The sequence below is a fragment of the Quercus suber genome, unplaced genomic scaffold (assembly GCF_002906115.3).
Source record: "Quercus suber isolate HL8 unplaced genomic scaffold, Cork oak 2.0 scaffold_1044, whole genome shotgun sequence".
Classification (NCBI taxonomy): domain Eukaryota; kingdom Viridiplantae; phylum Streptophyta; class Magnoliopsida; order Fagales; family Fagaceae; genus Quercus; species Quercus suber.
In genome coordinates, this window is record NW_027070454.1 from 1 (window position 1) to 27,287 (window position 27,287).

At 33.4% G+C, this 27,287-nt stretch overlaps 2 long non-coding RNA genes across 3 annotated transcripts; both read right to left on the minus strand.

The window, feature by feature from the left end:
- Positions 1–4,626: 4,626 nt before the first annotated feature.
- Positions 4,627–7,641, minus strand: LOC136065600 (uncharacterized). Its single transcript, XR_010627232.1, has 3 exons — positions 7,556–7,641; positions 5,495–5,569; positions 4,627–4,741 (listed from the first exon to the last, which is right to left on the minus strand). It is a non-coding gene; the product is annotated as an uncharacterized LOC136065600 (long non-coding RNA).
- Positions 7,642–20,121: 12,480 nt separating this feature from the next.
- LOC136065602 (uncharacterized) lies at positions 20,122–25,112 on the minus strand. Of its 2 annotated transcripts, XR_010627234.1 has the most exons (4): positions 24,920–25,112; positions 22,293–22,386; positions 20,598–20,830; positions 20,122–20,387 (listed from the first exon to the last, which is right to left on the minus strand). It is a non-coding gene; the product is annotated as an uncharacterized LOC136065602 (long non-coding RNA). The 2 variants fall into 2 exon arrangements; XR_010627233.1 differs by having other exon boundaries at positions 20,122–20,830.
- Positions 25,113–27,287: the final 2,175 nt, after the last annotated feature.

The window sequence follows — 27,287 nt, forward strand, 5'->3', positions numbered from 1 at the left end:
AACAAACACCCACTCTATAAATACAAAAATTTCACATCAGTTCCACATAAATATTATGTGCCCCTAAAGTGTCCTTTGAGCTACCCTTCTTGATGCAATTTGGTACGCCTAAAGGTATGAATTTATAAGACTGAACTATATATATAGGAAAAAAACACCCAGAAGATATATTATTAAAAAAAGGGGATTTTTTTTTAAGAAGTAACTAACTATGCTAATTTCAATGTACCTCATTAATTGTGCTAAGCATGCTATATACAACTTTGTCTAGAAAAGAGAGTGAACCACATGGAAACTAGTACAAAACCCTGAAACCACATATGTTAGGTCCCCCAAGGATGCTGAATTCACTTTAATTAAAATTCATGCAAAGTAATTTAGATTCAGTATCATATATTCCATGTAACATGATTTCAAGCTTTTCAGCATTATCCATTCCACCAAATAGTGCATAACAAATTTCAATTTGTTGAACAGAGGACTTGGATAAATAATTGTGTACCACTCTCACATCATGTTTGATCCTCAGCAAGAGAAACTGCAGGTTTCAAATACTTCTCTAAAATAGTTCTGGCGCTGCATTTTAAACCACAACCACAATGTGCAAAACAATTTAAAAAATATAGAAACTAGCACATATATAATCCAAAGACAACCAAACAAAAGTTTAAGTCCATAAATAAGGAAAAGTTTTGGAAACTCTCTACCTTCCAAGCCAATACAAGGTTGAGTATTGCTCTGTGGCTTCAAGACATAGGAACTTAAACTCATGCCAAGCGACAGTAGCATGAGAAAATCTGGAGCCCTATAACCAAAGAACAAGAAATCAGAAACAGAATTAAGTCAAGGTTTCTAGATTAAAAAATAAATAAACAAAAATAAACATTGATCATACCTACGAAGGTTTTTCATAAGCATCAAGGAGCACCCTATCATTGCCGATAAGCATAGGACAGCCTCAAATCTCATTCTGCTAAGACCTTAGAGCCAACTGACATGTCACAATAACAATTATGAATGGATTGAGGAATTTTATTTATTTATTTGATAAGTAAGGAATGGATTGAGGAACTATGTTGCCACAAAAATTAAACATCAGAACATAACTGAATTGAGCAACCTATTAAGGCAATGCAGTTTCTATTGTTTAGAATAAAAACAGAGGAACCAACATCATCAACAGATTAAAAAAAAACAACAACAAAACAGAAAGAGTGCTTTATAGATTCAAAGACAGATGCTTGCATTTCATTCATCACAAAAGCAAGGTTATAACAAAATACCTGGTTTGTGGTTGAATTATAGTTTCAGAAAATACTTTATGCTTCACTAAAAATCTGGTTTGTGGTTGGAATTACAGGTTCAGAAATAGTTTCTGCTTCTCTGGAAAGAATCTTATTCTCCAACATGAAGATGTGTCCAACGTAAATCCCTCAACATGCCAAATGATAAAAAATATGCACAGGGACATTGACATAGCAGATATTGAAAGAAACACTATAAAGAAAAAATATATTTTTTATATTCATTGTATCAAAAAGAAAAAAAGAAAAGAAAAAAGAAAAGAAAAAAAGAACCATAGACCTGCACAGTGATTTAGGTATTAAAATTTTACAGAACTTCAAAACCATTCAAATTACATACTCTACTTTGCGTTGGAGCCCACCAAAATCAACATTTATTGAAAGAAATCTGTTAAATATAACTACCTAGGTTTTCTAGTAGTTCAGCGACTACCAAGATTGACTAAATCAATTCTAATTATCCAAAGAGAATTATACCAACGTGAAAGAACACAAAGTTATAATTTGGACCTGATTCCAAAAGGTTGCGAATATTGGCTATTGCCCTCTATGTAGGAGCATTTATTACAGGTATAATAAGTACCTGGATTGATTATTGTTGAGTAGATGTATTCAGTGCTCCCTTCACTTGCATGGAAAACAGACAACACAAGCTCTAAAACAAATGAACATAAGTTGATTACAAAAAGTCCCGTTACTAGTTTAAGAATATGAATTTTGATGAATATACCTGCTTTGAATCTTTCAGTTTTCTACGAAATTCATCAAAATCTCGCTCTTGCAATGCCTCAAGTAACTAATTGTAAAAATGAAAAATATTCACTAGCTACAATTTGATGAAAATACATTCTTTCTTCATTACACTTGTTAAGTGCATTGAATATACATTTACATGTCCTACCCCTACATAATATGAAATATTTATGGATGATAAAAATTAAAAATCATACCCTTAAGTGTGAGGTCGGCACCATGCGCTACTTATTAACATATTTTTTATGCTTTGTAATTAGTAACTTACGGTAAAGTGTGACTTGTTGTAGCATAAATCAATTGATTTCTCATTTTTGCCTATGTATTAAAAGGGTAAATGGTCTCTTTACTAGTACATATCAAGAGTATTCATTTCAAATCAAGAAATTATATATTGAAAGGTTTACACTACACCAATGTTATATATACCATATGGGCTCTTTCAATTAGCCACAAGACCAAAATATTCTAGTACAGGTGTGCCAATGTATTGTCTGAAGATTATTGCTAATATGCGTGTGTATTTCTACAAATACAAAACCAAACTAAATATACCTTATTTACTTTCTTTCTTCTTTTTATCTATTGAATAAGATTTTATTAATCAAAACTTAATTTAAGTTCTAAATATTATTTTGTTTGTACTGTTTGGGAATTGGCTCTTAAAAAGGTAATTTGGAGAGCCAAAAAAAAAAAAAAAAACCATAAGCCATGATTGAGTCGAACTAGTAGTTCTACTTTGGCCCAAGACCTTGCTAAAGACAATATAACAAGTCCAATGCATGACTCATATTCCAAGACTTTCGTGTGGGGACACATCTTTGTGTGTGCTCTATCTGAGACTTTTTTCTTTAAGTTGAAATAAGGAGCCTACGTGGCTTATTTGATGAAGTTCCAAATGGTGTTCTCTTTCTAGGATCTAAACTTTAGAAGATACAGTGAAGATTGGGAATTGGAATCCTTTTACAGTTAATATCTAGAATTTATGAAGCTTCTTTGAGAGGAGTTGGGGATGATAAGATGTTCGGAAACCTGCTATGGGAAAAGGTTTTCTTGTTCGTTCTTATTACCTGGTGATAACAAAAGTTTCGATCAGTCTTTCCCTTGGAAGACTGTTTTGGAAGTCTAAGGTCCCCTCTAGAGTTGCTTTTTTTATTTGGACTGCAGCTTTAGAGAATATATTAACTATTGATAATCTAAGGAACAGAAGATTTTGATTTTGGATTGGTGTTGTTATGTGTAAAAGAAATTGGGAATTAGTAGACCACCTCCTTTATCCATTGCCCTATTGCTTTTGACTTATGGTCTATGGTATTTACTTTATTTGGCATATAACTGGTTATGCTGAAAACAGTGGTGGAAGCTGTTAGCTTGTTTGCAAGGAAAGTTTGGAAGGCATCGGAATTCTGCAATTTGATGGTTGTGCCCCATTGTTTGTGTGGTGCATTTGGTGGGAGATGAATAACTGGCATTTTGAGGATTTAGAGAGATTAGTCTCAGACCTTATACTTTCTTCCTCAAGACCTTCTAGATTGGGTTATAGAGTTAGGCTTTCGTTCTTTTACTTCAGTTCATGATTTCATGGACTTTGTACTTTATGCACTAGATTTTTTTTGTCCTTGATGTATACTTCCTGTATAATCAGGTGACACTCCTATTCTTTTTAATATATTTTTATCACTTATCAAAAAAAAAAGAAAAATAAAAACATTCATAGCCTCTAGAGCACGAACGCGGCAAAATGGGTGCTACACCCGCGTCTAATGCAGCCTGACGCGGGGTGTGGTGGGGCGACACCGCGTCCCGCGCATCAGTGCCGCGTCAGTTTTTTTTTTTTTTGTGTTTTCCTGATATGTGCTGACTCGGGCTGATTCACACCAAACCTTTCTGACTCACGCCGATTCAGCCGTAGTCGGCCGCCAAAACAGACCGATAAGGCCGTACCGGCCAATTCAGGCCGAAATCAAAAAAAAAAAAAGTGCAAAACGCACCGTCTGGCCGAAATCTTCGGGTTCTCTCTCTAAACAGGGTTATACGCTGACCCTTCTAGATTCCAAAGTTAAATTCAATATACCATTAAGGCATAACTGATCCCAACCATTCATTAACCCCACATATTCACTTGTAGATTACTTCATATGCCACACACCACCACCATTGTCGCCATTTACATCATCAATGGGCTACTAAAGTTCAAAACTCAAATCAAAGAGAAAAATTGAGAATAAGATCTAACTAGGCACAGTAAACAAAACGTCTAAGCAGGGCCAAAAAAATTACTGATTTGCACCATTTGCCATTTATTTCCATATCAGGGATAGCAAACAATTTAATTATTAGACCTTTTCTCCCATTTCCCCTCCTCTCTTTTTTTTTTTTCTCACTTTGTCCTCACACCTCCCCACCCCCCCCCCCCCCCCCTTTTTGGGTTGTCTGGGGAGGATTTTGTTTTTTGGGGGTGGGGGCACAGTGGTACACAAAAAATCTCCCTAAGCACAGCAATCCAAGTAGCACTACACACAATCAACATTAGGGTTCAAAAGATACTGATAATGGTCTTGTAAGGACATTCATAAAGGAAAATAATATCGACTAAACTTGTGTGACTGGATGATCCCATACAAGCTGTCAGGTTCATTGATTTGAGTAATTGCTGAGACTAGTATTTCAACATGAAGTGGTAACTGGCGATCAAGAAGACCCCAAAAAAAAAAAAAAACCCCAAAAAAGATAGGATTTATGAGAATCTTCAAGAATGCAGAGGAACAAAATAGAAATAAGAACAGTTCAAATGTACTTGAAGATTACATTCATCCCTAGTGCCTGTCTATTTTTCCACAAGAAATTGGACCATAAACATGATCCTGAATAGCAGGGTAAAGAAATGCCTCAATGTCCAAAATGGGTATGACACATGATATCCCTGTGAGACTTACCATTTCATTAGGGGACTCACATTTATATTGAACTTCCTCTTGCTCAACTACTATACAATTTTGATTGGGAGCATCCAGGCAGAATGACACTCGAAGACTAGACATGACTGAAGTCTTTGGTTAGGTTGTCCAAAGGAAAAACAGCTTGAATTTGGTTGCTAAGTCTTATAATCATTCACTCAACGACTAAATATAATAGAAGATCTCAGAATAATGGAGATTCAAAATCAGAAAATCCTTTCAGCATTGTAAAATTGAAATCTAACAGCTGAACCAGTTTTATAATATGATATCTTCATATGCTTGGTAATTTCACATATACAATCTTAGTTTTAGTCCCCAAAAAGAAATTTAACATTTTTATCAGGCCGCAAAGTTTCATTTTTATTTATTCAATCAGATGTTTTATGGAAACTTACTATTCACTCAACATCAGATCAAGTTTATATATAGTCCTACTTATTTAGAACTCCTTAGTTGGAAAAAAAATGAGCACATTACCTCCGCAAGTGAAGCTAAGTTTATACCACAAGCAACCCGGCAAAAGAGAATTGATCCCATTAGTTCCTCCAAATACTGCCAAAAAAACACAAGAAATTCAAGAATATCAGAGGAGCTTCAACTTTCAGGAAATTTAAAGTCCATTAAGATGAATGCTCTCACAGTTGCTTTAAAAAGTAAAGAGTTCAATCCTTTCCATGAAATTTTAGACACTAGCAAGGGAAGAAAATTATATTCATCACCTTCAGCATAGATGCATACTTGATAAATAAATAAATAAATGAAAAGACAACATATACCTCCAACTCTACTTTCTCACAATAAATAGCAATGTGCATTAGAGTAATAATAACAGTTTCCTAGCTGAGGACCAGCAGCTAGGAACTCCATTGCAAACAAGTTTTCCTTCTGACGAAACCACCAATGTAACATCAAAGTTCAAACTAGAAGAGAATATTTATAGACATTAGTATTGAAAATCACTTTTCCAAAATTTAAATATCAATCTCTATTAACCAAAATAACATTCATATTTATAGAATAACAGTAATAATATATATGGTTGCAACCACATGAAAATAAATATTGACCATAACAATAATAGGGCATTAACAGTGCAAAATTCTATTTGATTTTTTAACTTCTCTTATGGATCAGCACTTCGAGTCTCTAGTGATGCAGGTGGCAAAAGGTTGGTCTAGTTTTTTTAGTTGTATTTTCTTTTAGTAATCAAGGGTCTTTTTGGACCTTTAAGGTTTTCCAGAACAACTTGTAATTTCAAACCCATAGTTATTTTATTGGGCTTCTTTTTTTTCTTTGTGGTTTTTAATAGTTAAAAAGAGATAAATTTGCAGCTATAATGGTGTTCAGGTTTGTCTGATGAAATTCCTCCCTAAGAATGTCAAGGACCCTACGTGTAATGCCTGCAAAAACTAGGAACAATGTCATTTATCTTTTTTACTTCTTTCTTCTTTAATTTCCAGCAACTTGCAATCTTGCAACTAGATCATAATTCCACACACTGAGAACCCTAAAGAGAATAGGATAAAAACCCTTGTACAATCCACAAACCAATATCTGCATTACTGAATTATTTCAAACAGCCAAAGAGATCCACTTTTCTTCCTTTTTCTCACCCTTTTTGACTGTTGAACTCCAAAATATACCCAGCTTTTTACTCCCTAATTGAATCTTAATCAACCAATTTCTCTAGCATTACCAACCACAAATCCCTAACCAAAAACATCCCCAACTCCCTCAAATACATGCTGCAAAAGTGAGTATGAATGTGAATAAAAATAAAAAAATAAAAAAAACAGTTACTAATACATAATACCACAACATTCAAAAACAAAAAATCAAACATAAGATCCCTACCAAATACTACTTATCAAAAAAATAAATAAAAAAGATCCCTACCAAGTACTAACATAATTAATCAGTGATTCAAGTGTGCAAGCTTCGAAAGTGAAAAATACACATGAAATGGAAGAAAGGAAATATAAAGCATCCTATTAAACATCTTCGACTAATAGCAAAATGAAACACCAAAGGTCCAAAAGTGAATTTAAAACGTAAGTCTATTGCAATGGTTTCAAAAGAACATGTCAATCTCTGGCTCTTTGAAGTATAGATAATATTTAGGGTTTCATAAAGTTGAGGATTCGGTTAAAACAAGTTTGGCATAACCATACAATTATCCTAGGGCTCTATACACATTTCTTACCCTGGTAAACGAAAATTTCCACCTCTTTTGTTTTCTAGGAGTTATAATGGACAAAGTACTTTTATCATGGTCACATTAAGACGGTAGCTGTGGTGGTCAAGATGAGCACTGGCCAGCAATGCAAGTACATCTACTAGACCATTGAACTTCAGAATTCTAACCCATACGGATTATTTCTGCGATCTAAACTAAAATATTTGAAGCTCCAGTCTTTAAGATCACATTCAAGAGTACCACAGTAGATTTCAACATCAACACTTCAATAAATTAGAAATAATGTAAACCAAATGAGAACAACTTGAAAAGTAAAGAGTATGCATATTCATAATACTAACCCATAACGACTTATTTCTGTGTTGTAAACTAAAATATTTGAAGCTCTAGTCTTTATGATCACATTCACGAGTACCACAGCAGATTTCAGCATCAACATTGACGTCTATGCTACAATAAATTAGAAATAATGTAAACCAAATGAGAAAAGCTAGAAAAATAAAGAGTATGTCATATCCATAATACTACAAGCAAACAGACCTACCTGCATGGAAGTTAAAATGAACATGAAAGTGACAGAACAAACAAACAATTAGAAAAAATTTGCAGGCTATGTTAGTAAATTTCCCAATAATTAGATCTTTAATGTTGTGTTTATTTCATACTATCAACAAACCAAAGAAAGATTGTCTATCATCATAACTATAATTCAGAAAGGCACTTATAAGAAAAAACTATAATTCAGTAAAGCATAACTTACAAAAATAAAAGTAAAAAACAAAAAAATAAGAGTCAAGCTAGGTGAAAATTTAAGGTGCTCAAAGAAAAATAAGTTGAAAAAATATACAAGAACTCGAACACTCAATATATTGAGACTAACAAAGAAGATTGACACTACCAAAGAAGATTGTACAAACAGAACATAAAACAACTATATTGACAATATGAAAGAAGATTCCATAAATCAAACTTACAATGGCAGCTGAACATTGGAAACCCATGCAAGAGACAACTCCATATTACTTGCCAACTACAGTCAAACTGCAAAAGTTTCTCAAAAAAATAAGTCAGTTAAGTTTTAAGTATGAGGATAACAATATTAAAAAGAGCAATACAAAAGACATATATGATCACTAATAAGATTGTGTCCCTTATAGTTAATGTCTTATCTGTACCAATGGTAATAAGCTGTGGAGCACTTGCAACCACTTCAGAAAGCTCAACCGCCACCACCCCACCATCATGTATCATATTTGTATTAGAAAATATCTCCCTACATTTTACAATTTCAATGAAATGGAATCTCAGCCTCACAACCAAGTAAATGTGCATGTGTCAAGTTCCTACTGTTATGAACTCAAATAAAAATGAAGTTACAGATATCAACAACTTCAAAGACACAAATACAAAAATAAAACATGCATTCAACATGATATAGAACTTTGTCGAATTCTTCCTCCAAAACCAACCTTTGTAAAGAGACCAACCATGTACACCGTTAGCAGCAAAACGATCTGAACACCTCAGTGGATTTGGTCCTCCTTCTAACTCTTGCAGCTCCAACTCTTCATCATTCAAAAGCATAAATACATGATTAAGGTATTCTCGAGATATTACTCCTTCCAAAGCAAGTTCACATTTTACTATATCTGGTTGTTTGAGATGATCATCCTAGTTGGGTTCCACCTGGCATATAACAAGAAGTTATATGTTACTACTTAAACAGCATAATTTCAATAACAACTTATTACATACCTCACTTCTTCTAGTTGACTGTTTCCTCCTATCATGTGATTGTTTCTTAACCTTACTTGTTTCTAAATACATAACTAATTGTCAAAAAACTCTTGTAAGTAACCATTAGGATCAATTTATCAGATCATCAATCCACAAAGCCCATACAGAAAGGTAAACGGACAAAATTTCATAAAATTAAAAGTAAATTACTTAAAGCCACAGGAGCTTGTCATGATCTTTTCGCCCGATGTAGTGGTTTTTAGGTGCTATAGATGTTGAGATTGGAAATACAACCACTTCCCTGTCAGTATAACCGTTACCAGTAGATATATCACCTCCAACAGGATAGGTTGCCCATCAAACTGTCATCAAACCTTTCCCAACACCATGTTTCTTCGCCAAAGTCATCAAAGTCAAACCTTTTCCAATACCATGCTTCTTCGCCAAAGCACACTTTTTCTAGAAAACAGGTGACTTAAGATGGCATGCTCTTCCACCTACCACACACCCACACACACACATAAAAAGTAAAGGAGTTCATGTCAAAATTAGTTAAGACAGTGTAATAAAAGTGGCCAGGGTAAAACAAGTAAGCCGTGAAAACTTTCAAATAATAGCAAGTAAAAATCTTTCTCAAGAACCTTAATCCTTTTGCCTGCTCTTTGGTTGTCTTGGCAAGATGGACAAGATTTTTTAGGATCTAAACAAGCAAAGACATTATGAGCAAAATGTTATTATAGAACCAAATAATGCAAGGCAAGTTAAGATTGTGTGAGAGAGAATGGGAGAATAAAAGAAAATCTAACAGGGTAATGAATGCCCCCATACAAAGGAAGTATAAACGCACCCCTAAATAACTTCCAAGCACTAGTGTTTGTGGAAAGTAGATGTAAATATCAAGCAAATAAAAAGTAACAAATTTATCCACCCCCACAACGAAGGCGCAAACATTCTTGAGGAAAAGCAATGAAGTTTCTCTTAACACACATTTCAAAAGGAATCAACAGATAACTAAAGACAATAAAGATTAATGAGGAAAGCCTAACAGTATTAACAGAATATTAATCATCAACTGCCTGTCCCTTTTACACACATAACACCAACTTAACAAAATTTTTTCTTTAGAACAAGTTGTCACCTCAAAGAATTCTTTGAATTGTTTTACCTAAAAAATAAACAAAGCCACCTTGGCAAAAGCACAGCACACCAAATCTGTTTTCTAGGAAAAGTCCTACAATTCTATCCCCCACAAGCCTTAGAACGCAACGTTGCATAAAAACTTTCATCATTGGTTAGCCACCACCAACCCAAAATTGCCCTCTAATATCCTGCAGCTTGGACCTCTAAAGAGGCTCAAAGAAAATTATGGAATCTACCTCCCAATCTAAACAGATCTACAAGCTTTAGGATCCTAAATTACTAATGCATGACCCCATAACCCAGCACTAGAGTTAATGGATTCCCCTACTCACTAGAACTGCAAACCCAAATTGTACATCCCAGTTAGTTGGGCATTTGCAACCCAGTTCGCAAAATTTGATATCCTAACTCCAACCATCAGTTCAAAAATTGCTGGAAGTTACCAACAATTGCATAAAGAAAAGAGATTGGGCTAAAACTCTCATGTGCGCCAACCCTAGGAATGATTTTTGCATATTCAACCATCCCATCTTTAAATGCTAGTGATCTGTCAAATTATATCCTTTGTGTGTTCTATGGTATCAGGGTTAGTGCTTTTAGTGTAGATAGTGCGAGTAGATAATGAAAATATAGTGCAGGAGATATGATTCAATCTGCCTAGCTGCTTGATGTCTCAAAAATGTGAGAATGCTTAGTTGCTTGGCCGAGGCTCAAAGACGTGTTTCATGGTAACTCTGCCTTCCTAATTCCAGTAGGAGAACAAAACTACAGTGAGTTCAACTTTACTAGCATAAAAAAAAAAATTATAGGAACTCCCTAACAACAGTTTCGGTATGCATTTCAACTTCAATTAGCATGCAGAACAAGAAAATTAAAAATGCCTAATTATGATCGCAATATGAATAAACAAGAGCTATCTATTACACAAATAATCATATTTGGAGATACTTATACCTGGACGACGGCAAAATGAATGAGGACTTCCACACAAATTTTCAAATTTAAGGGATTTTTGTAATTTTTGGAAACCTCAAGGATCAAATTATAATTTAAAAACGTTTGGGTAAGATCATAAATTGGAAAATTTGTGTCCTCAAAAATGTAATTTGGAAAAGTCGTGGGGTCAAAAAGGAAATTTGAAAAAATATGGGGTTTAAAACAAAATTTTGAGTGGTTTTGGGGTCAACTGTAATTTTGTGAATATTGGAAAAGTCGTGTAGATAAAAATGTAATTAGGAAATTTTGTGGGGACAAAACGGAATTTGAAAACAAATTGGGATTTAAAACGTGATATTGAGAGGTTTTGGGGTAAGTGTAATTTTGTGAATTTATTTGCTCTCTCCCTCCCTCTCCCTCTCTCCCTCTCTCAATGATACAAAAATTGTTGAACTTATTGCTTATTTTTATTACTATTTGTGAGTCCCACATTAGTCTCCTACTAATTTTATTAAACTTTTATTTTTATTTGCAGTACTTTCAGCAAAAATCTGATAAACTGTTTCAAATAGACAATTAAATCAGGTGCAAAACCAAGAATTAATAATTTGAATACCTTGTTAAGGGCTTCCCTCCGCATTGCGCCAAGCTTTGAACCAAAAGCAGCAGCGACCAATACTTGATGCAGTATTTCTGTCCAAGTTAAGAGGGTTTAGAGCTCTTCCAAAACTCCAGAGCAACTTTTTGGTTTTCAGCCTGCCAAAATCATCAACAAAATTACACAAGTATGAAGATCTTCTATTTAATTTTATTTTAATAAAAGAATTAAGAAAGAATCCCTTGAGAATTAAGCAAAACTCCAAATTTTACCCACCTTCCAGAATCTACTAAATCAAAATAAGAGAGAAATACGTTAAAAAATAACTTGTCCACGTAGAACTTTGGGAAAGAGATATAAGCATCATTATAATCCATTTAGAAACCAATGTCGTACAAAGAGCAGATGGATTTGTCAAAAGCCTTGTAGCTCAATTGGCACCTCCTAGTGTTTTCAATATAGACATCTAAAGTTCAAATCCCCCCCCCCACCCCACCCCCCCAAAAAAAATTGTAACTATCAAAAAACAAATAGCACCTGGATCTTTAAAAAGTGTTTGGAGGGGCTGCTAATAGTCAGGATACATATTTATAAAGAATATTCTTAGAAAGGCAGAAACATTAAGCCCTTTATAATGTTTTTAGAGTGTGAGGCTTTTTATGTAGTTTGGGCAGGCAAACTCTTCTATTATGAGTTGTTATTCTCTTTTTACCATTACTTAATTATATGAAATGTATTACCAGATTTGTCAACTTGCTGAGATCTATATAATTCAATTTGAGAAGAAGGCAGTTCAACTATCACACAGGATGCTTGTCACCCAATTTTTTTTTTTAGTGGTAAGTTACACATGCACCCTATAAGTTTACAACAATGGTCACACTTATCTACAATAATGATTTTGAAAACAACCTCAACCGCAAGTTCATCTTTGAACCAAACAAGAAAAGCATCATCAAGTAAGAATGTGTGAAAAAATACTACAGAGTGGGTTTCTATCTCACAAGTTAAAAACTCCTTACAACAGCTACGTCTTATTATGCAGGACCTTTATAAAATCTAATCATTGAGAGTTAATAGATGCTCAATCATCTTCACATCCTAACAGTGGAAAGGTAGGCCCAAATCATTTACATCCATTGCATACATTCATGTCCATTTCACTATAATTATTTGTTTCTTGTCCCAAGATGATACGAGTGTACAAGATAGTTACAAACATAAACAAAGTTATTGTTGATCAAGTAAATTGCTGACCACTAACCTGCATTATTCTATACTCACCAAGTGAAGTAATGCAAGAAAATTGCAGGATATGCTCAAATGTGGGAGAAAATATCCACTGCTAAGCTTTGCTTAGACATCAGATATAAGAAGCTTGAGAAGGGGCCACATGCGTTTTTCCAAGTAACAAGGGATCATGAAAGGAATGCATATTGAAAAGAAGAAACCAACAAACCAACAAAAGGTAATTTAAATGTTATTCAAATAATGAGGTAAGACAAAAAAATTCAATATGTAAAGGTGGATCAGAAATGAGATTTAACATTGTCAAGAAATGATTAAGCAAACTCATTAAGAGTGAAGGAGCATATATCAACTGCAACAAAATAAGTATAAAGGAAATGGAAAACCAGCTCAAGAAAAGTCAGTCATAAGTCTTAGCATGATAATTCAACATGCAATAATCCCAATAGAAAATGAAGTAGTGCAAGAAAATTGCAGAATATGCTCAAATGTGGGGGAAAATATCCATTACTAAGATTTGCTTCAACATCAGATATAAGAAGCTTGAGAAGGGCCACTTGAGTTTTTCCAAGTAACAAGGAATCACGAAAGGAATGCATAAAGAAAAGAAGAAACCTACAAAAGGTAATTTAAATGTTATTCAAATAATGAAGTAAGACACACAAAAATTCAATATGCAAAGGTGGATCAAAAATGAGATTTAACCTTGTGATAAAATAATTAAGCACACTCATCATGAGTGAAGGAGCATGTATCAACGGCAACAGAATAAGTATAAAGGAAATGGAACATGATAATTCAACATGCAATAACCCGAACAGAAACCGTCCACACACAACCACTATTAAACCTTAAAATGAAAAAAATGCAGGAATCAAGAAAAAAGCTTTAACATTATTACTTATTTCATTAATTTGTTTTCATGCAGAACAATAAATATGTGCCTTTTTTTTGCATGATGTAGTATTTTTACAATAAAAATTTTATTACCTATCCAAAAAAAGAAAAAAAAGAAATGTAAGACATTAATTAATTTGTTCTAAAAGATCAACAAGAAAATCTTGGTTTCAATATCTCAAGCCCATTAACCATTATGCTTGTAGAAATAAAATGTGCACCATGTATGTCTAAAATCAAATTTCTAATCACATCAAGAAAAAAGGAGATCGAATAAATAAAAATAGACATAAATTTCTTCTTCAGTTTTGGCATATGTGAAACCTACCAACCAAGGATGTGCCTCAATAATTGTATAAAAATATCTAACAACAAAACGTGACATGTGCCTCAATAATTGTAAAAAAATATCTAACAACAAAACTCTTCATCTGAGAAACACACAATGTTCCACTTTAAACAAACCAAGAACAATATTGAAAATGTCTAACAATAAGGGAATCAAATCTAATATAACAGACAGATATATCTATTTTTTAGTAAAATAAATTATCCTAAAGGAACAATGACATGAAACAAGTATCAAATAAACAAGCTCTAATCATGGCAATTCCTAAAGGAACAATGACATGGAACAAGTATCAAATAAACAAGCTCTAATCATGGCAATGTTTTAGAGAGATCATTAATAAAGGGTAACTGGAATATTACATACATACTTACCTCGAATTTTCTAGGACTGCCCACATTTTGCGATGCACCTTCAACACCAAGTGAATTTGAGGAAACGACGTCATTACATCAATGTAAACGTTTTACAAGTTTTTGACACAAGTCCCTAGCCTCTGCAGCTTTATTCCGTGCATCATCAGTAGCCAAAAATTGTTGAACATCAGATTTCTGTGTACAAGAATACATACCAGAATCAATTCAACTCCTTAAAGAAATCAATTAAGCTGGGGGGCGAGGGGGTGGGGAACACAGAGAGAGCAGATATAGGTTGGGCAAGGTTACAACAACGATGTTGACTTCCAAAAGTTCTTCAACATGACGATTTTACAATAGTATCTAACCAAGATTATTAGGGATGATTATACAAAATGCTAAGCACACTACCAAAGTAAAAAAATATATATAAAATATAAAGATAACAGATATACCTTGCAAAGAATATGTTTGTTTCTTTAGATATTCTTCTTCTGATGTCATATTTGTAAGCTCAGTAGAATTTACAGCGTATGATCTAAATCAAGAACCAAATATTATAGCTTCTTATGGCATAATAAATTCTTCTCGTCTGCTTCTTTCAAATTGACAATTTCAGCATTGTGAAGCCTTAGTCCATGAAAATAATGTTCAAGCGTAAACGAATTACAATTTGAAACAATGAAAACAGATCATCACTATACTTATGCTACTATTATTCTTGAATAGGAATGGAGTTATAAGTTCAAAGTCGGTTAACATCTCTCCAGTTGTAATTTAAAAAAAAAAATCATATTAGGGGATCATTACTTCGTGAATGAGCAGTGACAGCTCATCAGAAGTGGATTATACCTTGACAAACTGAAAATTTTAAAAGTATCATAGATACTGTCTTCCATTATGCAGCCAAGGATAACCAAAATTTATAACTCTGCCAAATAGTCTAAACAAAGAAGGTTACCTCATGAACGAAACCCAATGCCACACCAGTTTCATCCTGCAATCTTAGCCCACAAAGTGTACACATAGTTGTCATCTTGAAATTCCTGAATTTCTCAAACTTCAAATTGGTTATCCAAATATCTTTTTTTATCACCAATAAAACTAATCATCAGAATTCCTCTTAACCAACCAAAAAAATAATAATAAAAATATATACAGTTAAACTCCATTTGTTCCAACAAAATTACCCTCATTTGGTTCCATTGATGTAATAATTCCTCATACGAAGAGCCATCCCGAAGCTAGGCATAAAACCATGCATAAAAATTATATTGATATCCGTAACCGGTAAGGCATAAACTACATCTTCTTATATAAATTAATAAGTAGCAGCAAGTAAAAACACATAAGAAGAAAGCATACAGATTGAAAAATAAAATTAAAGTATATACTATATAGTTCATCCGAATTAATCCAACATCATTCAAAGCAGAAAACGTCAACCAAGAATCAAATTCGATGAAAACTTCAAATGGGTAGTCAAAATTCTATGGGGAGTGCAGTAGAAAATCTCAATCACAAATGAAAAGAAAAACAACCTCAACTTAGAAAACAAAACTCCTAATCAAAACCAATCCACCCACAATACCCAAACCAAAATCACATTTAACGCTAAATAAAAAAGAGATGAAAAAACATAACGATAGAGGTTCCAGCCGTCTCACAAGGGAAGAATGAAACTCTGAATCAAGTCAATTGAAATACCAAAGCATAGCATAACAAGTTTGGTCTGCACTCCTTTCCATCAATGCATTTTTCTCATGCAAAAAGACACAAAGAGACTGCAGAGGGATACAATGATTAAGTGTTTATAAACTGTGAGAAGAATGTAATTTGAAAATTATATTGTCCTCGTAGGAAATCCATTTTATGTGAACATGCAAAATCAACCTAAGCACTGACATGTAGAATGTATAAACATAGGGGTAAGTAAGGACGTATGATATATGAATGAATGGGCATGTGCATGAACATGTGAGCATAGAATATAATCGATCCTTAGTGATGACAAATGAACGCATGGATATGTGAGCATGTGACCACATATAGTCTACTCTATGAGATGACATGTGCAATGCACGGGCATTTGAGTAATTTTTCCTACAAAATAACTTTAAAGAGTATAGTTATGCATGTGATTGTGTGTCTTTGACTAGGAAAGTAAAGTGCATACTTGAATTAAATACAACTAACCTTATTCCAAAGCATACCATAACAAGTTCATTTTGCACTTTTTCCCATCAATGCACTTTTCTCAAGCAAAACCACATAAAGAAACAACAAAGGGATATAAAGGTTTAATGCTTACAAATAGATAACTTAAGTATTGGACATTTGACAAAGGGATGACAAGTAGAATGCATAAACATATGGGCAAGTGAGAACATATGATAAATGAATGCATGGGCATGTGAGGTGCATGAACATGTGAGCATAAAATATAATCTATCCTAAGTGATGACAAATGAATGCATGGATATGTGAGCATGTGACCACATATAATCTACCTCTTCAGATGACGTGAAATGCAACAGTATGTGAGCAATTTATGCTTGAAAATAACATTAAAGAGTATAGCTAAGCATGTGATTGCATGGCAATGGCTAGAAAAGTAAAATGCATTTATGGTTAATTATAACTAATCTCATTCCAAAGAATAGAACAAGTTTGATTAGCAATTTTTCCATTTTACGCTTTTTTCTCATACAAAAAGACACAAAGAGACAACAATGGGATATAAAGGTTATATGCTTACAAAGTGATAACTCAAGAATTTGACATTTGACAATGTTTTTTTTTTTTTACAAGTAATTATTTGACAAATTTTAGAAGCACGTGAACATGTACAATCAACCTAAGAGATGACAAGTAGAATGCATAAACATATGGGTAAGTGAGAACATATGACATACGAATGCACAGTTATGCGAACATAAAATATAGTCTATCCAAAGTGACGACAAATGAATGCATTGGTGTATGGATCTAAAACCCTAAATGCTAAACCCTAAATCCTATACCCTAAAACTTGAACCATAAAACCTTAAATCCTGAACCATGAACCCTATATACCCTGAACCCTAAAACCAAATACCCCAAACCCTAAAGAATGGACATCTGAGCATGTGAGCATAGAATATAATCGTTCCTAAGTGAGAACATATGATATATCAATGCATGAGCATGTGAGGTGCATGAACATGGGAACATAGAATATAATCTATCCAAAGTGATGACAAATGAATGCATGAATATGAGCACGTGAGCACGTATAGTCTACCCAAGGAAAAGACAAGGGAAATGCATGGGCATGTTAGCAATTTATACTAGAAATTAAAATTAAAAAGTATAGCTATGCACATGATTGCGTGGCATTGGCTAGGAAAGTAAATTGCATTCTGGAATTAAATACAACCAACATTATTCCAAAGCATATCATAACAAGTTTAGTTTGTACTTTTTCCCTTCAACGCATTTTTCTCGTGCAAAAAGACACAAAGAGACAACAAAGGGATACAATGGTTAAATGCTTATAAAGTGTGAGAAAAATGTCATTTAACAATTTTATTGTCCTCATAGAAAATCACTTTTGTGTGAACATTTAGAATCAACCTAAGGGCTAACATGTAGAATGCATAAACATAAGGGCAAGTGAGAACATATGATATATGAATGCAAGGGCATGTGAGGTGCATGAACATGTGAGCATAGAATATAATCTAGCCTAAGTGATGACAAATGAATGCACGGATATGTGAGCATGTGACCACATAAAGTATGCCCTATGAGATGACATGTGCAATGCATTTATGCGAACATGTACAATCAACCTAAGGCTGACATGTAGAATGCAAAAACATAAGGGCAAGTGAGAACATCTGATATATGAATGCAAGGGCATTTGAGGTGCAAGAACATGCGAGCATAGAATATAAACTATCCTAAGTGATGACAAATGAATGCATGGATATGTAAGCATGTGACCACATAAAGTCTGCCCTATGAGATGACATGTGAAATGCATAGGCATGTGAGCAATTTCTGTTATAAAATAACATTAAAGAGTATAGCTAGCATGTGATTGCATGGCAATGGCTAGGAAAGTAAATTACATTCTTGATTTAAATACAACTAACCTCATTCCAAAGCATAGAATAACAAGTTCGATTGGCGTTTTTCCTTTCTACGCATTTTTCTTATACAAAAAGACACAAAGAGACAACAATGGGGCATGAAGGTTATATGCTTACAAATGGATAAATTAAGAATTTGACATTTGACAAATTTTAGAAACATGTGAACATGTACAATCAACCTAACGGATGACAAGTAGAATGCATAAATATATGGGCAAGTGAAAACATATAATATATGAATGCATGGGCATGTGAAGTGCATGAACATGTGAGCATAGAATATAATCTATCCTAAGTAGGGACAAATGAATGAATGGATATATGGATCTAAAAATCTCAACACTAAACTCCACACCCTACATTCTAGACCCTATACCCTAAAAACCAAAATAAGTGTGGCAAAATCTGACACAACCCGCGAACTCGACACAACAAACCCGTTTGTAAAAAGGTCATGGGTGAGGCTAAATGGATTCGGGTCATATTCGGATCAACACGGCTGACACATTTAATGAACATGCCGTGTTCGAGTTCAACATGTCATGGGCTGAGGCTAAGTAAGGATATATGAATGCATGGGCATATGAGGTGCATGAACGTGTGAGCATGGCGTATAATATTTCCTAAGTGATGACAAATGATTGCATGGATATGTGAGCATGTGAGCACATATAGTCTAACCTAGGAGATGACATGTGAAATGCATGGGCATGCTAGCAATTTATGGTAGAAAATAACATTAAAGAGTATAGCTATGTATGCGATTGCATGACATTGGCTTCGAAAGTAAATTGCATTCTGGAATTAAATACAACTAACCTCATTCCAAACCATAGCATAATCAGTCCGGTTAGCACTTTTTCATTTCAACTGATTTTCTCATGCAAAAAAGACGCAAAGAAACAACAAAGGGATATAAAGGTTAAATACTTATAAAGTGTGAGAAGAATGACATTTGACAATTTTATTGTGCTTGAAGGAAATCCTTTTTATTTTGAAATTTAGAATTGGAATAGTGATTCTTATAACCTTGTGTACTTTTGTGCAAATTTTGAACTTTAGGGGGTTTTGGTTATTTTTGGAAACCTCAAGATCAAATTATAATTTTTGTTATTTGGAAAAGTTGTGGTCAAAAATGGAATTCGAAAAAAAAAAAGGGGTTTAAAACTTAATTTTGAGAGGTTTTGGGGTCAAATGTAATTTTGTGAACTCTCTCTCTCTAGCAATTCATGAAAAATTAGGACACGACATAATAGAGATATGAATGTGCTTGTGTGTGTATCAATATATAGTTATTTTATCTACGAAGCATGGACATTTCATTTGGGATGTTTTACCCATGATGTACTCGTACCTATGTTTCCTAGGTAAGGGCTAAATTTTCAAAAATTGCTATGTCGCCGTATCGTACCCGTACCTGTACCCGTTCCCATAATCGTGCAGCCTAGTATTTTATACTTATGTCGTGTATAACCATGTATTTTTGTTTATTTTATGTTTTCCAAAAAAAAAAAAAAAAAAAAAAAACTATTAAAATATTTAAAAACATCTAAAACACCCAAGGTAACTAGGCCTGTAACTATAGCATTTCTATATTAATGACCAAAACTCACCGACAGCATATGGAAGGCCAGGTGAAACACGACATACTAATGGAATTGCAGATAGATCCCCGGAGCCAGCACTTGCAGTCAATAAAGCCGCATTCTTTTCTAAAGCAGCAACAGCTTCAGGTCTAGTAGATCGATTGGCCCCCATGGAACCCAAGAGTGCCTGATGCAATTAAAAAGATAAGTTCAACAACTCATGGATTCATGCTTTTACAGAAAATTTCATGGGTTCAAAAGCATAAAGAAAATTTGAATCCCATAAATATATGACATTATAATTAGTTACTAGTAATCAATTTTGGGAATCCCATTAAGCCATGAGAACATTATCACCATCTAACTTGAATGTCAATGAGAATAATATACAGATTACCTCCTCCTTAAAAATTAACATCAAATAGTTCCTTTATAGCTTCAAAAACCTGTGGGGTTGATGGAAGCATGTAGAGGCTATTTATCAGGACTTTGATAAAAAGGAGAACTTCGTTATCAATAAGATCCTAGCACCATTGGCAATGTCCACGACAACTAAGCAAGTTGGAATTATAGTCATTGAGGCATACTCCTCGCAGCTAACGGCTACTGATTCCAGAATGTAGCGATATCCTACAAGATTAATGAAGTTACCAGAAAATCATTTATGAGAAATAAAAAAGTTTTAAATTATTGGAATTATGTTGCTTAACTAAAAGAATCAACAACCAAAAATGCAAAAATGAATCCATATTTTGTTTTTACAATATAAATATACTGCCGCAAGACAAAAATAAACTGATGAATAAGACACTAAACATCACTGGAAAAATGAATATAAAAGCCCAGATAGCTATTCCTCCTAGCTGTATATGGAAAACAGACTAAAATGTTCCCTGCTTGTTTTTGGTTGATAAACTAATGTTGTGCCTGAATGAGGAATTTTGAAAAGGAATTTTACTCAAAGTTCTAATTTGGGAATTTCTAATGTTCACTTGCTTTCCTTGGGTTAACAAGAGAGTTTATTCAAAAATATCCATGGAATTTTAAAGCATCAATATCCAAAGCCTAAAATCCATGCAAAGAGGTACCCTTAAAAAAATTTATAATTTAAATTGAGGTGGGCCAAGTGTGAGGTAGTAGGATAATTTTTGAGTTTTTATTGCGTCTAGCTTTCTTGAATTTCTTAATGCTATACAAAATAAATAAGACTGTCCAATTTCTAAGGAACAACAAAGAAGTTACTGAAGCTTGGACCGTGATTTGACTTGAAAATTGAAAGCAAAATAAAAGGAAGATAAGACAATGAGCACTCTCAATGTTTCAAACACAATTTCATTTCAAATTTCACGGTATCTCAACCATTTGCTCATTATTATGTACATATATACTTTCTAATAACAATACAAGTACAAAACAACGATATTTGTAAATCCCATGAAGAGGCATTAAAAGGCCATTGTAAAATTCAACTACTTTTATACTGAAGCTAGGAGTTCTACTTGTGCTTATTGAAACAACAAAGTAGTTACTCAACTCATATCACCATGATGCAAACCACAAAATACTTGTGCAGTTTAGTTTCTGGTATAAAGAGACAGTAAACTAATTGAAATGAGAAACAGCAAAGAAACCTATTCCATTCCTAAATGGGGCACGCATAAAGGAAGAAGAAGTAAAAAAAAAAAACTGGTCATACCCAGTTCACAAAGCTTCCCAAGAAATATATATATATATATATATATTGATAAATACAAAGCTTCCATATATTTATCAAAGATGTAAACCAATACCAGGTTTATATGTTTATGTCAACAAAATATACATATTTCCAGAATCACACTTGTGCAGTGATTAGATAATAAAGCCACCAATTTGTTGAACCATACAAAGCAAACAAAGAAACATGCCAACCAAAATAATGTATCATATTTTGTCTGTGAGACTCACAAGAGAATCCTTAGCAACAAGAAATGAGGAAGCACTTGTGAGTCCTGCTGCTAGCATCCCCACAAATAATATGTAAGGAGTCATGGTCATAAGATTAAAATTCACCATCCAAATTCTGCTGGCTATGAAAAAAAAATGCTCTAACCTTTCAGGATGTTGATACAAAAAGGTCTCTATACTGCATAGAGCTCCAGCACTTGTGAGCATCTCTCTTAAGCCACAGACCACTTGGATTTTTCCTGTGTTTTCAGCCCAAAATTTGCTTTCACAGCAGTTTAAGGAATGCAGTAAAAGCTAAAGAAAGTATTGAATAATGACTATCATCACTGGCTTAAATTTATTCGGAAAAAATGAATAAATGAAGAGTGAATCGCAAAAAAAGGTTTTGCTAACAATAGCAGAAAGTTAATGTCACATACAGTCAATCGATTAGCAGCGGATAAATTTATAATAATAAGAAGTTGGAAATACAAATTTGAAGCCAGGACCCTCCACCCTATCATGTTTTCTATCAAGTCCAAACACATGCACACAGAATCAATTATTCACTGTGGGAACGGGGTGCGGAGAAGAATCAACGATTCATTTGAACATGTAAAAGCGATAGAAAATTGAATTTTAAGGTCAGAAAAGACCAAAAATAAGATTATAAAATAAGCTAAAGCTAGAAGTTTTCAGAAGAAGGCAGTTCAACTATCACACAGGTTGCTTGTCACCCGATTTTTTTTTTAGTGATAAGTTACACATTCACCCTATAAGTTTACAACAATGGTCACACTTATCTACAATAATGATTTTGAAAACAACCTCAACTGCAAGTTCATCTTTGAACCAAACAAGAAAAGCATCAAGTAAGAATGTGTGAAAAAATACTACAGTGGTTTTCTATCTCACAAGTCAAAAACTCCTTACAACAGCTACATCTTATTATGCAGGACCTTTATAAAATCTAATCATTGAGAGTTAATAGATGCTCAATCATTTTCACATCCTAACAATGGAAAGGTAGGCCCAAATCATTTACATCCATTGCATACATTCATGTCCATTTCACTATAATTATTTGTTTCTTGTCCCAAGATGATACAAGTGTACAAGACAGTTACAAACATAAACAAAGTTATTGTTGATCAAGTTAATTGCTAACCACTAACCTGCATTGCTTTATACTCACCAAGTGAAGTAATGCAAAAAAATTGCAGGATATGCTCAAATGAGGGGGAAAATATACACTACTAAGCTCTGCTTCGCCATCAGATATAAGAAGCATGAGAAGGGGCCACATGCGTTTTTCCAAGTAACAAGGAATTATGAAAGGAATGCATAGAGAAAAGAAGAAACCAACAAAAGGTAATTTAAGTGTTACTCAAATAATAAGGTAAGACACAAAAATTCAACATGTAAAGGTGGATCAGAAATGAGATTTAACATTGTCAGGAAATGATTAAGCAAACTCATTAAGAGTGAAGGAGCATATATCAATTGGAAAATAGTAAGCACAAAGAAAATGGAAAACCAGCTCAAGAAAAGTCAGTCATAAGTCTTAGCATGATAATTCAACATGAAATAATCCCAATAGAAAATGAAGTAGTGCAAGAAATTTGCAGGATATGTGCAAATGTGGGGAAAAATATCCATTACTAAGCTCTACTTCAACATCAGATATAAGAAGCTTGAGAAGGGCCACATGAGTTTTTCCCAGTAACAAGGAATCATGAAAGGAATGCATAGAGAAAAGAAGAAACCAACAAAAGGTAATTTAAATGTTATTCAAATAATGAGGTAAGACACAAAAATTCAATATGTAAAGGTGGATCAGAAGTGAGATTTAACCTTGTCATGAAATAATTAAGCACACTCATCAAGAGCGAAGGAGCATATATCAACTGCAATAGAATAAGTATAAAGGAAATGGAAAACCAACTGAAGAAAAGTCAGTTGTAAGTCTTAGCATGATAATTCAACATGCAATACTCCCAATAGAAAGCGTCCACACACAACCACTATTAAACCTTATAATGGGAAAAATGCAGGAATCAAGAAAAAAGCTTTTAACATTATTACTTATTTCATTAATTTGTTTTCATGCAGAACAATAAATGAGCATGTCTTAGTCCTTCAACACATGATGAAGAGAGTCTAGAGAAGAATATGTGCCTTTTTTTGCATGAAGTAGTATTTTTACACTAAAACTTTAATAATCTATCCAAAAAAAAAAAAAAAAGATATGTAAGATGTTAATTAATTTGTTCTAAAAGATCAACAAGAAAATCTTGGTTTCAATATCTCAAGCCCAGTAACCATTATGCTTGTAGAAATAAAATGTGCACCACGTATGCCTAAAATCAAATTTCTTATCACACCAAGAAAAAGGAGATGGAAAAAATAAAAACAGACATAAATTTCTTCTTCAGTTTTGGCATACGTGAAACCTACCAACCAAGGATGTGCCTCAATAACTGTATAAAAAGATCTAACAACAAAACGCGACATATGCCTCAATAATTGTAATAAAAGATCTAACAACAAAACTCTTCATCTGAGAAACACACAACGTTCCACTTTAAACCAACCAAGAACAGTATTGAAAATGTCTAACAATAAGGGAATCAGATATACTATAATAGACAGAAATATCTATTTTTTAGTAAAATAAATTATCCTAAAGGAACAATGACATGGAACAAGTATCAAATAAACAAGCTCTAATCATGGCAATGTTTTAGAGAGATCATTAATAAATGGTAAACGAAATATTATATACATACTTACCTCAAATTTTCTAAAACTGCCCACATTTTGTGATGCACCTTCAACACCAAGTGAATTTGAGGAAACTACAACATTACATCAATGTAAACGTTTTACAAGTTTCTGACACAAGTCTCTAGCTTCTGCAGCTTTATTCCATGCATCATCAGTAGCCAAAAATTGTTGAACATGAGCTTTCTGTGTACAAGAATACATACCAGAATCAATTCAACTCCTTAAAGAAATCAATTGAGCCAGGAGGTGGGGTGGGGAAGAGAGAGAGAGCAGATATAGATTGGGCAAAGTTACAATGACGATGTTGACTTCTAAAAGTTCTTCAACATGACGATTTTAATAGAATCCAACCAAGCTTATTAAAGATGATNAAAAAAAAAAAAAAAAAAAAAACTGGTCATACCCAGTTCACAAAGCTTCCCCAGAAATATATATATATATATATTTTTTTTTTTTGGATAAATACAAAGCTTCCATATATTTATCAAAGATGTAAACCAATACCAGGTATAAACGTTTATGTCAAAAAAATATACATATTTCCAGAATCACACTTGTGCAGTGATTAGATAATAAAGCCACCCATTTGTTGAACCATACAAAGCAAACAAAGAAACATGCCAACCAAAATAATGTATCATATTTTGTCTATGAGACTCACAAGAGAATCCTTAGCAACAAGAAATGAGTAAGCACTTGTGAGTCCTGCTGCTAGCATCCCCACAAATAATATGTAAGGAGTCGTGGTCATAAGATTAAAATTCACCATCCAAATTCTGGTGGTTATGGAAAAAAAAAATGCTCTAACCGTTTAGGATGTTGATACAAAAAGGTCTCTATACTGCATAGAAACCATTTCTCTTGCTCCAGCACTTGTGAGCATTTCTCTTAGCCACAGACCACTTGGGTTTTTCCTGTGTTTTCAGCCCAAAATTTGCTTTCACAGCAGTTTAAGGCATGCAGTAAAAGCTAAAGAAAGTATTGAATAATGACTATCATCACTGTCTTTAATTTATTCGAAAAAAATAAATAAATGAAGAGTGAATCGCAAAAAAAGGTTTTGCTAACAATAGCAGAAAGTTAATGTCACATACAGTCAATCGATTAGCAGCTGATAAATTTATAATAATAAGAAGTTGGAAATACAAATTTGAAGCCAGGACCCTCCACCCTATCATGTTTTCTATCAAGTCCAATCACATTGAATTCTAAGGGCCAGAAAAGACCAAAAATAAGATTATCCAATAAGCTAAAGCTAGAAGTTGATATCCCCTAATACCGTGCTGATACTCTTACATGATCATATTCTAGAAGCCTAGATCTACATATCAAAAGTAGACAAAAAAAAGTTCTCAACCTTGATCAAACTTTAAGTGCGAAACATTACTTCCAGACTTACAAAAATGTTGTTTTGTAATAATGAAGCATCTGATTACCAAAGAAAGATGCAAGAGATGACAAGCAAGGTTTTCAAATCCGGACCGTTCAATGAACCGTAAAAGGAAAAGGTTCAAGGTTTTTGAGGTTGAACCAAGGTCAAACCGAGGTTGAACCGTGATGACGTCATAATTGATTTAATTATTATTTAAAATATAAATAAATATATTAAATTAGTAAGAATTGAAAAATTACATAAAAATTTATAGGAAAAAGTTGGGTCTTTTGTAAATACTATTTTTTCTTAATTAAATTGTATTAAATTAATAATATTTACTACAAAATAATTAAAACAAATGCTTAAAATTATGTAATATTGACTAAATTAGTTCTTATAAAGATTCAAATATATCTTAATTTACGATAAATATGATACTTGTTAGATTTTCTCTTGTTATTTAAAAGATTTTAAAACATTATATCTAAAAAATAATAAATAAATATAACAAAAAAAAGTTTTAAAAAATATAACTAAAAAATAATAAACTTAAACCTTAATAACTAATAAGTTGGCTGTGCTGGATAAAAAGAGAAGAAAAAAATTTATGACTCATGAGATCTCATGAGAAACCCAACCCCACTCACACATTTCCCCAAGCATCATGAACAAAGTTACACATTTCCTCAAGCCACACCACATGATCAGACTTCAAACCCCAAACCCTATGGACTTTTGTCTTCAATTCTTTTAGTTTTAACTTTCCCTACAGCCTCCGCCTCTCTCTCCCTCTGTTATTTCTTCCACAGTTTTCAAACAAACAGCAGTCTCCTTCCACAATTTTTCAACAAATAAAGAAGAAGCAGAGGCAGATGCATATGCATATGCAGAAGCCAGAAGCAGATTTGTAGCCTTTCTTCCATAGTCTTCTATTCTTTTCTTTTTTTCTTTTTTTTCTTTTTCTGGGAAGATTTGACGTTGGAGATTATTTTGAGCAAT